The sequence below is a fragment of the Canis lupus genome, chromosome 11 (genome assembly GCF_048164855.1).
Source record: "Canis lupus baileyi chromosome 11, mCanLup2.hap1, whole genome shotgun sequence".
In the NCBI taxonomy this organism is placed as follows: domain Eukaryota; kingdom Metazoa; phylum Chordata; class Mammalia; order Carnivora; family Canidae; genus Canis; species Canis lupus.
In genome coordinates, this window is record NC_132848.1 from 67,182,754 (window position 1) to 67,194,446 (window position 11,693).

At 49.1% G+C, this 11,693-nt stretch overlaps 2 long non-coding RNA genes across 3 annotated transcripts; one reads left to right on the forward strand and one right to left on the reverse strand.

Annotated features, from left to right (window-relative positions):
• Positions 1-659: 659 nt before the first annotated feature.
• On the reverse strand, positions 660-3,272 carry LOC140642326 (uncharacterized). Its single transcript, XR_012038801.1, has 3 exons — positions 2,957-3,272; positions 1,187-1,324; positions 660-898 (listed from the first exon to the last, which is right to left on the reverse strand). It is a non-coding gene; the product is annotated as an uncharacterized lncRNA (long non-coding RNA).
• Positions 3,273-8,510: 5,238 nt separating this feature from the next.
• LOC140642327 (uncharacterized) lies at positions 8,511-11,484 on the forward strand. Of its 2 annotated transcripts, XR_012038803.1 has the most exons (4): positions 8,511-8,999; positions 9,770-9,943; positions 10,053-10,216; positions 11,174-11,484. It is a non-coding gene; the product is annotated as an uncharacterized lncRNA (long non-coding RNA). The 2 variants fall into 2 exon arrangements; XR_012038802.1 differs by lacking the exon at positions 11,174-11,484 and having other exon boundaries at positions 10,053-10,667.
• The last annotated feature ends 209 nt before the right edge of the window (positions 11,485-11,693 follow it).

An 11,693-nucleotide genomic window follows, 5' to 3' on the forward strand; every position in this document is an offset into this window, starting at 1 on the left:
ACAAACTACTTGGTCCCCTTTACACTTTTCCTTTCATTGTAGTGTGTGTGTGTGTGTGTGTGCACCCAAGTCCTACAGTTCTTTTCCCTTCTGCTTGGCGCCTCCATCGGGTTCCCCTGCCCTCCTTTCCTGAGTTGATTTTATTTCAATCTTTCATAATTTGGCTCCCTTCCATTCCTACTTTCTTTTGTTTTTCTTTTATAAACAATAAATTTGCATGTTTGTTTGTTTGTTTTTCTCCCCATGGCCTGAAGTTCTGTCCTCTTAAGGACTCAAGGGTTCCTGGAAAAAACCAGGAAGGTTTCATGGCATTTTATGTCAGGGACGTGTGTTATACAGTTCCACTTTCAGAAAGTGTGCGCTAGCTGGGATTTTTATACTTATATATAGGTCAAGCCATCTTAGCTGAAGAAATCACAAACTGTAATGTCTTGGGTGCTGGGCTGCTTACTTATAATAAAAGGCATGCAGGAAAAGCAAGAAAAGTGTGTTTTCAAATCGTCTCTGAATGTGGATTTTATATCCCCCCACTCCCCCCACTCCACATACACACTTAATACGTTAAGTTTCATTTTTATTTTTGTTTCTTGTTTTAGAGAGAAGGCTCGAGCAGGAGGAGGGGCAGAGGGAGAAGCAGAAAGAGAATCCCAAGCCAACTCCACACTGAGCAGGGAGCCCAAAGCTGGGCTTTATTCCAGAACCCTGAGATCATGACCTGACCCAAAGTCAAGAATCCCATGCTTAACCGATTGAGCCACGCGGGCACCCCCATACACACTTATTAAGCAAAATTTTGATCATACGGTATTTGAAAGTCATAGAGAGCCATCTCCTTGGTCATCATCTTGCACTTGTTCCCATCTGTGAAATGTCTGACTCTTGGCTCCTTCCTCTGAGTCTGGTATAGAGTATAAAATACAAACATTTATCAAAACACAAATCAGAAATAGCTCCTACACTTGGGACCTGAAAAAAAAAAAAAAAAAGCCAGGCAAAAGAATGGCTGAAGTTTTAACGAAAAGCATACCTTTTGTGGCTAACATGTTAGGAGGTGAGAAAGGATGTGAGTGGCGAGAGGAGAGGTAGGAGTAAGGGTTGTGCAATAATGCATTTCCAGGAGTCAGCAGGCTTCGCCAGGGCTGGCCTCAGGTTAGGTGGAGACTGAACATTGCACAAAATCACCTACCTCTGCAGGTGGAAGGTAGCGGGCAGATTGGTCTTTTCCAGCACCAGCTGTGGGTGAGGGGCCTTTCCACCATCTTGCCACCACTTCCGCCCACCTTTCTGAATTACCAAACCCGCATTTCTCCAGCCTGGACCTAAGCTGAAGGTGGATCAAGAGCAAAACATAGGTTAGGAGCCATCCTAGTCACATAAGCCACCTTCACGCCTTCAAAAAATTATAAGGATTTGGGGGGCCCCACAGGTCAGGCCTAGCCCCCAGGAATAAGACTCAAAACTGGTAATGTCATCATTTATTGGGACTTATGTTATGCTAGGCACTCTCCTGTGAGTCTTAATGTTGTATCTCATTTAATTATCACAATATTTTGAGGTAGATATTACTACCCTCATTTTAGACTTAAGAAAACAACAGAGTGGGGATCCCTGGGTGGCGCAGCGGTTTGGCGCCTGCCTTTGGCCCAGGGTGCGATCCTGGAGACCCGGGATCGAATCCCACATCGGGCTCCCGGTGCATGGAGCCTGCTTCTCCCTGCCTGTGTCTCTGCCTCTCTCTCTCTCTCTGTGTGACTATCATAAATTAATAATAATAATAATAATAATAATAATAAAGAAAACAACAGAGTAGTGGCTAAGGGTGTATCCGCCCAACATCACAAGGCTAGGGAATGGTAGCTGGGCCCTTGACTCCTGTTCTAGCCCCAAAGCCTACACTCTAATCCCCTCTCAACCAGGGCAGGAGATAAAGGCTGTCCCCAACTATGAGGTCGTGGGGACTCCCCCTGGGGTGGGGGAGGGCTGCAGTATTCCTCCTTGTGTGTCTCCAGGGGCCAGGTCTTTGTTTATGGGGGTGTGTGTAAGTCTGCACGGGGTCACTATGACGTTCACCTTTGCCCCTTTGGACCTTGATTCTGGTTTTTTGAAGGAAAACCTGTCCACCTAGAGAGCAAGACTTCTTGAGAGGTCAAAAGTACTCCTCCCTAAACCATGCCAGCAAGGTTGGGGGGCGGGGAGGGCAAGCTTCCATCCATTGTGGGCAGCAGAGTTGGCTCTTCACAGCAGCCAGACGGCAGATCCCTTACGGGGACCAGCCACAGCAGCAGCCCCTGCTAGCTGTGATGAGGCGGCCCGGGCAAGTCACAACAACTCAGCAGTGGTGAAGGAGAAGCAGGGTTACAGTGGGGGAGGGGCCTTGAGCAGAGACAGGCTGGCGAAGGCCCCAGAGATGAACCAACTGTAGGTCAAGCAGGCATCCAGAGAGGCCCAGACACTAACAGGGCTTAGTGCAGGCAGCCCCAGGCTGGAGGTGTTTATCTAAGACAGAGGAAATTACCGGGTTTGAGAGCAGGGGCTTTGGAGCCAGACAGCTGGATTCAAATCCTGCCTCCTTCCCTTCCCAACTCTGACCTGACAAGCCAATTAACCTTCTGTGCCTCAGTTTTCTTATCTGCAAAATGGGTATACCAATGCTGTGAATGGCTCTTTCCTAGGGCTGTTAGGAGGGTCAAATGAGAGAATGTACGCAAAGCGCCGAGAACAGTCCCTGGTACGTTGTAAGTCCTCTCTCAGCTAAGTGCTCTGTGATAATCATCCAACTCGGGCGAAGACAACAGGGGGATTCCCGCTTCTGGTGTACATTCCCCCAGTAAGAAAATGAAGCAAAACCAGACAACAGAAAGACTGCTGGAGTTAGAACTCCAGCCAAACACTGGAAAAAACGTCTCGGCGTAGCGTTAAGACCCTCAGTTCCACTCCCCTCCACCCCACTCCCTACCTGCCCTGCTCCAAGAGCTTGAAACGAGGATTCCACAAAACGAGCAGCAGTGTGGGGGAGTGAGGCACGCATTTGACCAGGTGCCAGACGACCTGAGCTTAGTACAAGTTGTAATCTTGAGCGAGTCACTTAATTTCTCTGAGCCTGAATTTCCACATCTGTAAAATGAGTCAGTGGACTTTTTGTTGAAGGGGGGCAGTCTGCCCATCATCTTCCCCACTTCTTCTGGGAACTGTTTCTTTCCCACACCCCACCTGTTGTGATCTCCGTTTTCTTACATGCTACTCTCTGGCCATAGTCGATTGGTCCAGGAGGGGGCACCTGTCCGGAGCTGAGCCAATCGGAGCGCTTCCTTGAGGTTTTTTGGTTTGGGTTTTGAACTGGAACTGGGAAAAGAGAATCAGCGCTTCTGAGTCGAGTGTGCAGAATGGAGCTCAGGACCGCTTGGCAGTTGTTTCCACCATGTAAAGTCTAAGAAGCTAAAACATGCAGAGATAAGAGATCGTTCTGGTGGCATTTGGACCAGGTGTCTCTGGGACCGACACATACCCCTGCCTTGCCCACAGTTAAATGAGACACTCGGATTGATTCCAATTAATTCACCCTTTTGCTTAACCTGGTTTAAGTTTATTTTCTGTCATTTGTATCCCATCCCCCAAATCCCTGACTAATGCAGACTAATTTATTTGTAGAATCCCTTTTTTTAAAAAAGATTTTACTTATTTATTTGAGAGAGAGACAGAGAGACAGAGAGAGAGAATGAGCAGGGTGGAGGAGCAGAGGGAGAGGGAGAAGCAGGCTCTCCACTGAGCAGGGAGCCAGATGTGGGGCTTGATCCCAGGACCCTGAGATCATGACCTGAGCCAAAGGCAGACACTTAACCAACTGACCACTGAGGTGCCCTAGGATCCCTTTAACTCTCAATGTCTGTGCTTTTATATAAACAATAGATGAATGGTGTTCAAATAGGGCCATGTGTCTGAACCTTGGATAGCTGTGTGAAATATCAAAGATTAAAAAAAAAAAAAGAAAAAGAAACCTCATTTAACTCACTTAAAAGTGGAGAAGAGGTTCAACACTCTTTATAGCCTTTTATTATATCTAAATGAAAGAAATAAATAGGTCAAGAGCTAGTGTTTTGGTGAACTGTGAGGAAATCAGCCATTAAATTATAAAAATTGATTTCAAGACTGTTGACGTAGTGACCTGATTTTGAAATTGAATCCATTTTTCCTATGCCTAGTGTAACACAAGAGGGAGAATAGTAACTCTGGCTTGGTGAAGACCAAGAATTTAGAAAGACTCGGTCACAAGGTGGCAATTTTGGCCCAAATTCCCTAGTTTGTCTACACTATCTAGTTAGTAATGAGTGAGTGAAATCGTTTCTTTGTTTTGGTTAAAAGAGATAGTGTAAATAGCTATGTAAGTCTCTCATTTCTGATTTCTATTCTAATCCATCTGTGTATTATTAAAAATAACTTACATTTTAGCTTTTAATAAATATTTTTTATTTTGGCTTCTTCAGCATTTATGGATTTCAATGTATAAAATATTGCAATTTTTCCCATCGTTAAGATAACTCGGGAAGAGCAGGTGACAATAGATCTATTTCTAATGATCTTTTCTCAGTGTTAAACTTGAGATATATGCATATGTGTCTCTGTTTATATCTGTAACTGTACTTATTTTCCTATAGTTAATTCTTGATAGTTAATGGTATGAGGGATGATATTTGCATATCATGTTGAAATCCACGGAAAATGAGGAGATCTCATTTTTGGTATTATTGTCATTTAAACCTCCTCCCCGGAAAAATACCTTAAATCCGAGCTTACACATATAGTATGGTACATGTACAGTAGTAAGACCACTTCAAGTTTCACAGACTCCCTTAACTCACTTTTTATTTATTTATCTTTTTAGTTGAAGACTGTACAAGATGTAAAATCACAAGTAAGGAAGAAGTGAGAAGAGGGAGGGGAGGCTGGGGCTCGTATAAACCACTACTGAGATATTGATATGTTTGAATAATAAAACCAAGGTGACGTGGGATGGATCCTGAACATCAGTGGTGCCTAATGACTGGCTCTGACTCCCCAGATCATCCTCTGGAGGCTGGCAGAAGCCTAGCTGTCAAGATCACCCCTCCTGAAAGGTAGGAGCCACGTATCTGGGAAGATTTTCACTGTATTCCCACTTGATAACCTCCTGCGTAATCCTTCCTGTCAGGGAGCTCCTCACCAGCCACAGACAACTCAGCTCAGCGATGTGGTGTGTGATCTAAGCCCTAATATACCCTCTTCTTTGGCCCTAGAACCTTCCCTACTCTAACCCCCTGCCCAGGCATCTCCTCACCCTGCCTCATGGCCACTGTGTCTTGACCACAGAATATCCTGCCCCCATTGGCTCTGTCGTGCCTTACCTCTGGGTCCCACCTCATTACAATTAGAGGGCCCTGGTGATGGGTTTCCTAGGAGACAGCAGGTGGGCGGAGACGCTCTGGGAGCTCACTCAGACCCTTGGCTGAGCTTGGCATTTAATCTTCTTTCACTCCGATTGTTGTGTGTGGCCACCGTGCCCAATGGCTGTGCCTGATTTTGGAACAGTTCCTGCTTTGGCCCAGGCCAATCCGGCTTATCCTCAGTTTCCCTTTTCCACCCTTTTCAGCTTACACAGCCGGAGAGAAATAGCCAGTTTTGCCTGACAGCAGTACGCTGAAGAGAAGACGCGACACCACTGTACGCATCTGCAGAGTTACATAGCTCCCCTTCCCAGGGACGCGTGGAACAGAGCAAGCAGGACCCCATATGCGTCAGTGGTGGCTCTCCTGCATCTGGTTCAAGCCACGGGTCAGAAGACTGACAGACAAGAGACCAGCACACCGATGGACGAGCGATGGGCTGCAGAGCCCGCACAGGTGGATGAGTTCAGAATAACATGTGAAATGTACTTTGGGTACAACAGGACGTGCAATCCCTACGACAATGTTAGTCAACAAATATTGCAGCTTGCTATAGACCTCTGTACAACTTGCTGGAAATGTGTTAAATGCTAGAGAAGTTATATCCAGTGCCAGCCTAGAGATAGATGCACAGCCGGGGGGGAGACTTCTGTGGGAACTGTAGATAATTTTATGGTTACTGGGAGACGTTGCTTTGCAATCACTCTTCACTTCTTTAGGCCCTCGTTGAATCTTTTCAACTTTTCAAGTGCACAACCAGATTTTCAGGAATTTGAGGAGTGCCTAGCTGGCTTAGTCAGTAGAGTCTGTGACTCTTGATCTTGGGGTTGTAGGTTTGAGCCCCACATTGCATGTAGAGAGCTCTTAAAAATAAAAATCTTAAATAAATACATAAATAAATGTGGCTCAAAGTGGTGGTCTTGCCATACCAAGAGATAATAGGAAGGTCTACGGCTTGGATTCCTAAATCCTCAGGAATATGAAAATGTGTCATGAGCATAAAAAAGACACATTTGAATTATTAGAACAACTGTGATTAATTGTATGGTATAGACTAAGAACCCACACAAGAGAAGTAGCATTGTTTGGGGAAGAGGAGCAGGAGAAAGAAGAGACTCTGGCATGTGTTTGGTGGACATCATCATCTATTTTCTGCAATGACAGTGGCCTGAGGACATGGTCCCAGACCCCTCAGAAGAGGCCCCCCTTACCTATGATGAGAGGAAGAACTGCATCCGACAAATGATTCATTCATTCATTCATTCCATTAATTTAAAAAATTCAGCCGGGGCACCTGGGTGGCTCAGTGGTTAAGCATCTGCCTTTGGCTTGGGTCATGATCCCAGGGTCATGGGATCGAGTCCCACGTCGGGCTCCCTGCATGGAGCCTGCTTCTCCCTCTGCCTGTGTCTCTGCCTCTCTCTGTGTGTCTCTCATGAATAAATAAATAAAATCTTTTTGAAAAAACAAACAAAAATTTGACCACTAAATATATACCAGGAACCTCGGATATACTACATAATGTGTCCTGGGGCATGAGATGATGCAGTGACAGGAGATCTACTGTCTCTGCCTTCCCTGAGTATGTTATCCTAGTCCAGGAGGACAAAAACTAAGCAAACAGCAAACAGTGACAAGCACTGATGTGTTAGGAAGAAAATCAACAAAGGGATAAATTAGAGCACCGTGTGTTTGGGAGGAGAGACTCTTTTTAGAGAGAGCTATCTGGGAAGGCCTCTCTGAGGACAGGATCCCTTCTAATTTTTATTTCTCTCATCAGCGCTTAGCAGCCCGCAAAACCTCCTCTGAAGCTATACAGAGACTTCAGGGAAAGAAGCTCTGCATGCTGTCCTGTATGAAGTAAGCTCTTTATATTTTTCAAATTAATAAAGAATGGTATGGAATCACCACTCATAACTTAATGAGGAGAGCTCACAGTCTCTCAGAGATGAAAGAAGGGCAGTCTACCCCTTAGGAGGACTGGGAGTGGACAGTGTCAGAGAGGAAAAGGAGGGGATTTCAAAGACCATCACAAATGTGTTGAAGACCTGTATCCCCACAAAATCGTACACAGGAATGTGTCTAGCAGTCTTTTTTTTTTAAGATTTTATTTTATTTATTCATGAAAGGCACAGAGAGAGAGAGAGAGAGAGGCAGAGACACAGGCAGAGGGAGAAGCAGGCTCCATGCAGGGAGCCTGATGTGGGACTCGATCCCGGGTCTCCAGGATCATGCCCCGGGCTGAAGGCAGCGCTAAACCGCTGGGCCACCGGGGCTGTCCTGTGTCTAGCAGTCTTAATCCAGAATTGCCCAAACTTGGAGGCAACCAAGACACCCTTCAGTAGGTCAATGAATTAAAAAAAATTTTTTTTGTGGTGCATGCAGACAGTGGAGTACTATCTGGTGCTGAAAAGACAGGGAGTGACCTTAGATGCATATTACTAACTAAAAGAAGCCAACCTGAGAAAGCAGGTATGGTAGGGTATGATTCCAGCTCTGTGACATTCTGGAAAAAGCAAAACCATGGACCCATTAAAATGATGGTGGTGGCCAGGGGTTGTGGGGAGGGAGGGATGAATAGGAGGAGCACAGAGGATGTTAGGGCAGTGAAACTACTCTGTGTGACCCTGTGATGGTGGACGAGTGTCATCGTACATTTGTCAAAACCTATAGGACGTACAACATCAAGAGTGAACCCTAAGGGAAATTCGGGACTTCAGGTGATCATCATGTGTTGATATAGGCTCCTAGAGGGTGACCCATGTATCACTCTGGTGCAGGATTTTGGTGTAGGGCAGGCAGTGTGTATGAGGAGGCAGGGCGTATATGGAAAATCTCTGTCCATTTTGCCATGAATCTAAAAGTGCTTTAAAAAATACAGAATCTATTTTTTAGGGCAGCCCGGGTGGCTCAGCGGTTTAGCACTGCCTTCAGCCCAGGCCGTGATCCCAGAGACCCAGGATCAAGTCCCGCATCGGGCTCCCTGCATGGAGCCTGCTTCTCCCCCTGCCTGTCTCTCTCTCATAAGAAAGAAAGAAAGAAAGAAAGAAAGAAAGAAAGAAAGAAAGAAAGAAAGAAAGAAAGAAAGAAAGAAAGAAAGAAAGAAAGAAAGAAAGAAAGAAAGAAAGAAAGGAAGGAAGGAAGGAAGGAAGGAAGGAAGGAAGGAAGGAAGGAAGGAAGGAAGGAAGGAAGAAAGAAAGAAAGAAAGAAAGAAAGAAAGAAAGAAAGAAAGAAAGAAAGAAGAATCTATTTCTTAAAAATCCAGATTGAAGCGTTTACATCAGCCATTGTGAGTCCAGCTCATGTGAGTCCACTTCTGAGAGCTGGAACCCCCACAGTGTGCCAGGTCTGCCCGTCAACCTGGACTGCAGTGAATGGACCCAGATTGTTCTTCCTGCCTCAAATGTTGTTCTTTTCTTTTCCACCAAAGACTTGTTCCTCACCGGTTATGGCCTGATGTACTTATCGTCCTTCTGTCTCCCTCTTGGGCCTTGCCAAAGGACTCATTCTGCACTCCTCTCGCCCTTGGCAGAGGTTGGTGCCCTCCTCTTTGGTGGCACACATCAGCAGGTCATGGCTTCGGTATGTCGCTCCTGTACTGTGGGCTCCTCAAGGGCCGGGATCCTGTTCCCACCTCCCCAGCATCTGGCATGGTCGAAGCTGTCTAGAGAAGTGACATTATCCCACCTGTATCTTAAAGCAACGGCGCTGGCAGCTATGTGAAGAAGGCTTGGGGGGTGAGAGGCCAGGGGGGTGAAGATCCTCCCAGGCTCCCAGTGATGGGGTTCAGGGAGAAGTTAGGGTTAGGGTTAGGGTTAGGGTTAGGGCCAGTGGGAAATGCGGGTTAGAATCATTAAACCTCAGTGATGGATTAGATAGATGGTGAGGAAGAGGCAAAGGAGGGCTAGAAACTCGGGGACTTCTGGAGATTTCTAACTGGTCTTTTGGCATCAGTCCTTGCTCTCCTAAGAACTGTGTAGACGGTTCTCAACGCAGTGGCCAGTGAGCTGATTAAAAAATTAGGATCATTTTCCCCTTGCACTCAAGACCTTTCATTGCCCGTTCTGGCCTCACCCTCTCTGGACTCGGTGCCCACCCCCCCTCTCCTGTGCCTCCCCCGTCCCACGTTGCTGTTTCCTTGGCCTGTCATCTCTTCCCCGACCTGGTGGCCGCGCTCCCTTCAGATGTGTGCGCGGCAATCGCCTTCCCAGGTCCTCCCTGTGCTCCTCCTCCCCTTACGCGGCCCTTTCCTGTCTTGCTGTCTACCGTGTATAGATGTTAGATATTCTTCTGCTTGTCCCCTCAGACTAGAGCTCCCTAAGGACAGGGACTTTGGTCTGTTTTGTTTGCAGCCCCAGCCCAGGGCCCAGGGCCCAGGAGCGACCTTGTCCAGCACGTCGTTGAACAGATGCTCTGCAAACCCCGACTGGTTGATGCAGTGGCTTCTCATGACTCACCTCCAGAGCAGGTCGTGAACATCCCCTTGTGTCCCATGCGGCGTCCGGCAGGCCTTGGACGTGCGGCAGGTGACCAAGTGGACCCTGGGGGGCGGGCCCTTTCCAGGGTCCTGGCCCTGACCCCTCCCCTGCCAGGGCTCCTTTAATCTGCTTTGCTCACAACTTGCTGTCCCGACAGGAACAAAGTCAGGTGGGTGACAAGCCGGAGTCCTGTGAAGAATGAGCCCAGAAGACGAAGTTCAGCAAGGGCACCTCCCAGGTAGTGGTGCAGGCAGCCCCGAGGACTGAAGTCCCCCGGGAGGCCAGGATCAGGCTAGATCTCCCCGATGTCAAATGAAGCAGGTAGAGCCCTCCCCCCCCCCACGCCCCCCGTCGTGGGAATCAGGGCTGAGGAGTGTGGCGCAGGGGCGGGAAGGCCTGGACCAGGTGAGCCCAGCAAACGAGGGCCTGCACCCCGCCTGCCACCCCCCACCCGGGGCAGGATGGCGCTGATGGCCTCGGAGGTGTCCCTGTCGCCTCGCCCTCAGGCCCCTTGGTGGCCTTACCTGCCGCGGCCCAGCTGCACCTGCACCACCTGCCCAGCTGCACCTGTACCACCTGCCCGGCCCACCAGGCATTTCAGGCGGCGCATTGCCTCCCTCGGTCCGCAGCAGCCTTGACCCTACGCATCAAACATTAGACGAACACGTCTGTGTCGTGCTTTAAAACTGATTAGGACGGGGTCCAAAACTAATGTCAAGAAATTCCCGGTCCCCAAATAATGGGCCCTGCGGCTGGGCTAGCAGCACGGAGGAAGGAGGAAGGAGGGCTGCGGCCGCTCGGCCCTGCGGACAGGGAGGGCCCCGCCTGCCCCTCCCCGCCCTCCATCAGCCCCGGGAGCCTCTGCACCTTTCTGCTTCCCGCCCCGCCCGCCCGCTGCCGGCCACCCTCCCCAGCCCGCCTCACCCCTGCCCGCCCAGGCCTGCCCAGCAAGCTCTTCGGCTCCCTTGGCTCCCGGCTCCTCGGGTTAGTGGCCACAGGCCTGGGCAGGTGCAGCCCAGGGAGGCGGCAGCGCATCCTTGGTCCCTTCCCGCCGCCACAGTGGCTCAGGAAGAAGCCAGTGCCCCGGCCCCGCCTGCCCGGGAACAGGGCCGAGGCCCCGGGAGCGCAGCGGCCCCGGCGGCTCTGGATGACCCAGCGGCCTCGGGCCTCAGGCCTCAGGTTTGAGAGCGGGGATCCTGCCGCTCGCTCTCCCCCTGTGCCCCCCACAGCCCCATCCCCAGCGACCCCCAGTGCCCAACCGCTCCGACCCCTTGGCAGACACGACGCACTCGCCGGAGTTGGACCTCGGCCCACTGCTTCTCAGTTGCCAACCAGCCAAGACAACACCTGCTTCTCATTCTCTTCAGGGCAAGTGTGAATTTTCCCCTTGTGCTTGCGCTTGAACCCTTCTCCCTGTTTGCTTTTTTTGACATCTTCTAACCTCACTCTCGAAGGTGTCCGAGTGAGCCCCAACATCTGCTCTTCACCGTCCAGGATGGCCCTTGAGTTCTTGCAGCCAGTCTGGGAGGGTCCGGGGCGGCCGACTTTGCCTCTTGGGTTTTGGGTTCCTTTGTCTACATTTGGCTGGCATAAACACTTCTAAAAAATGGTCTGCAGCTAATGCCTTTTAGTTTGGTTCCCTTTAACGAGGGGTTTATAAAACCACTCTTACTATGCAGAACACATGTTCTAAGTATACAGTTACTTGACGGATTGAAACAGTGCTGAGGGAAGCAGAACACATGTTTCAAAATATTCCTGAAATGCATAATTACCCCGTGGACCAATCGGGTACATA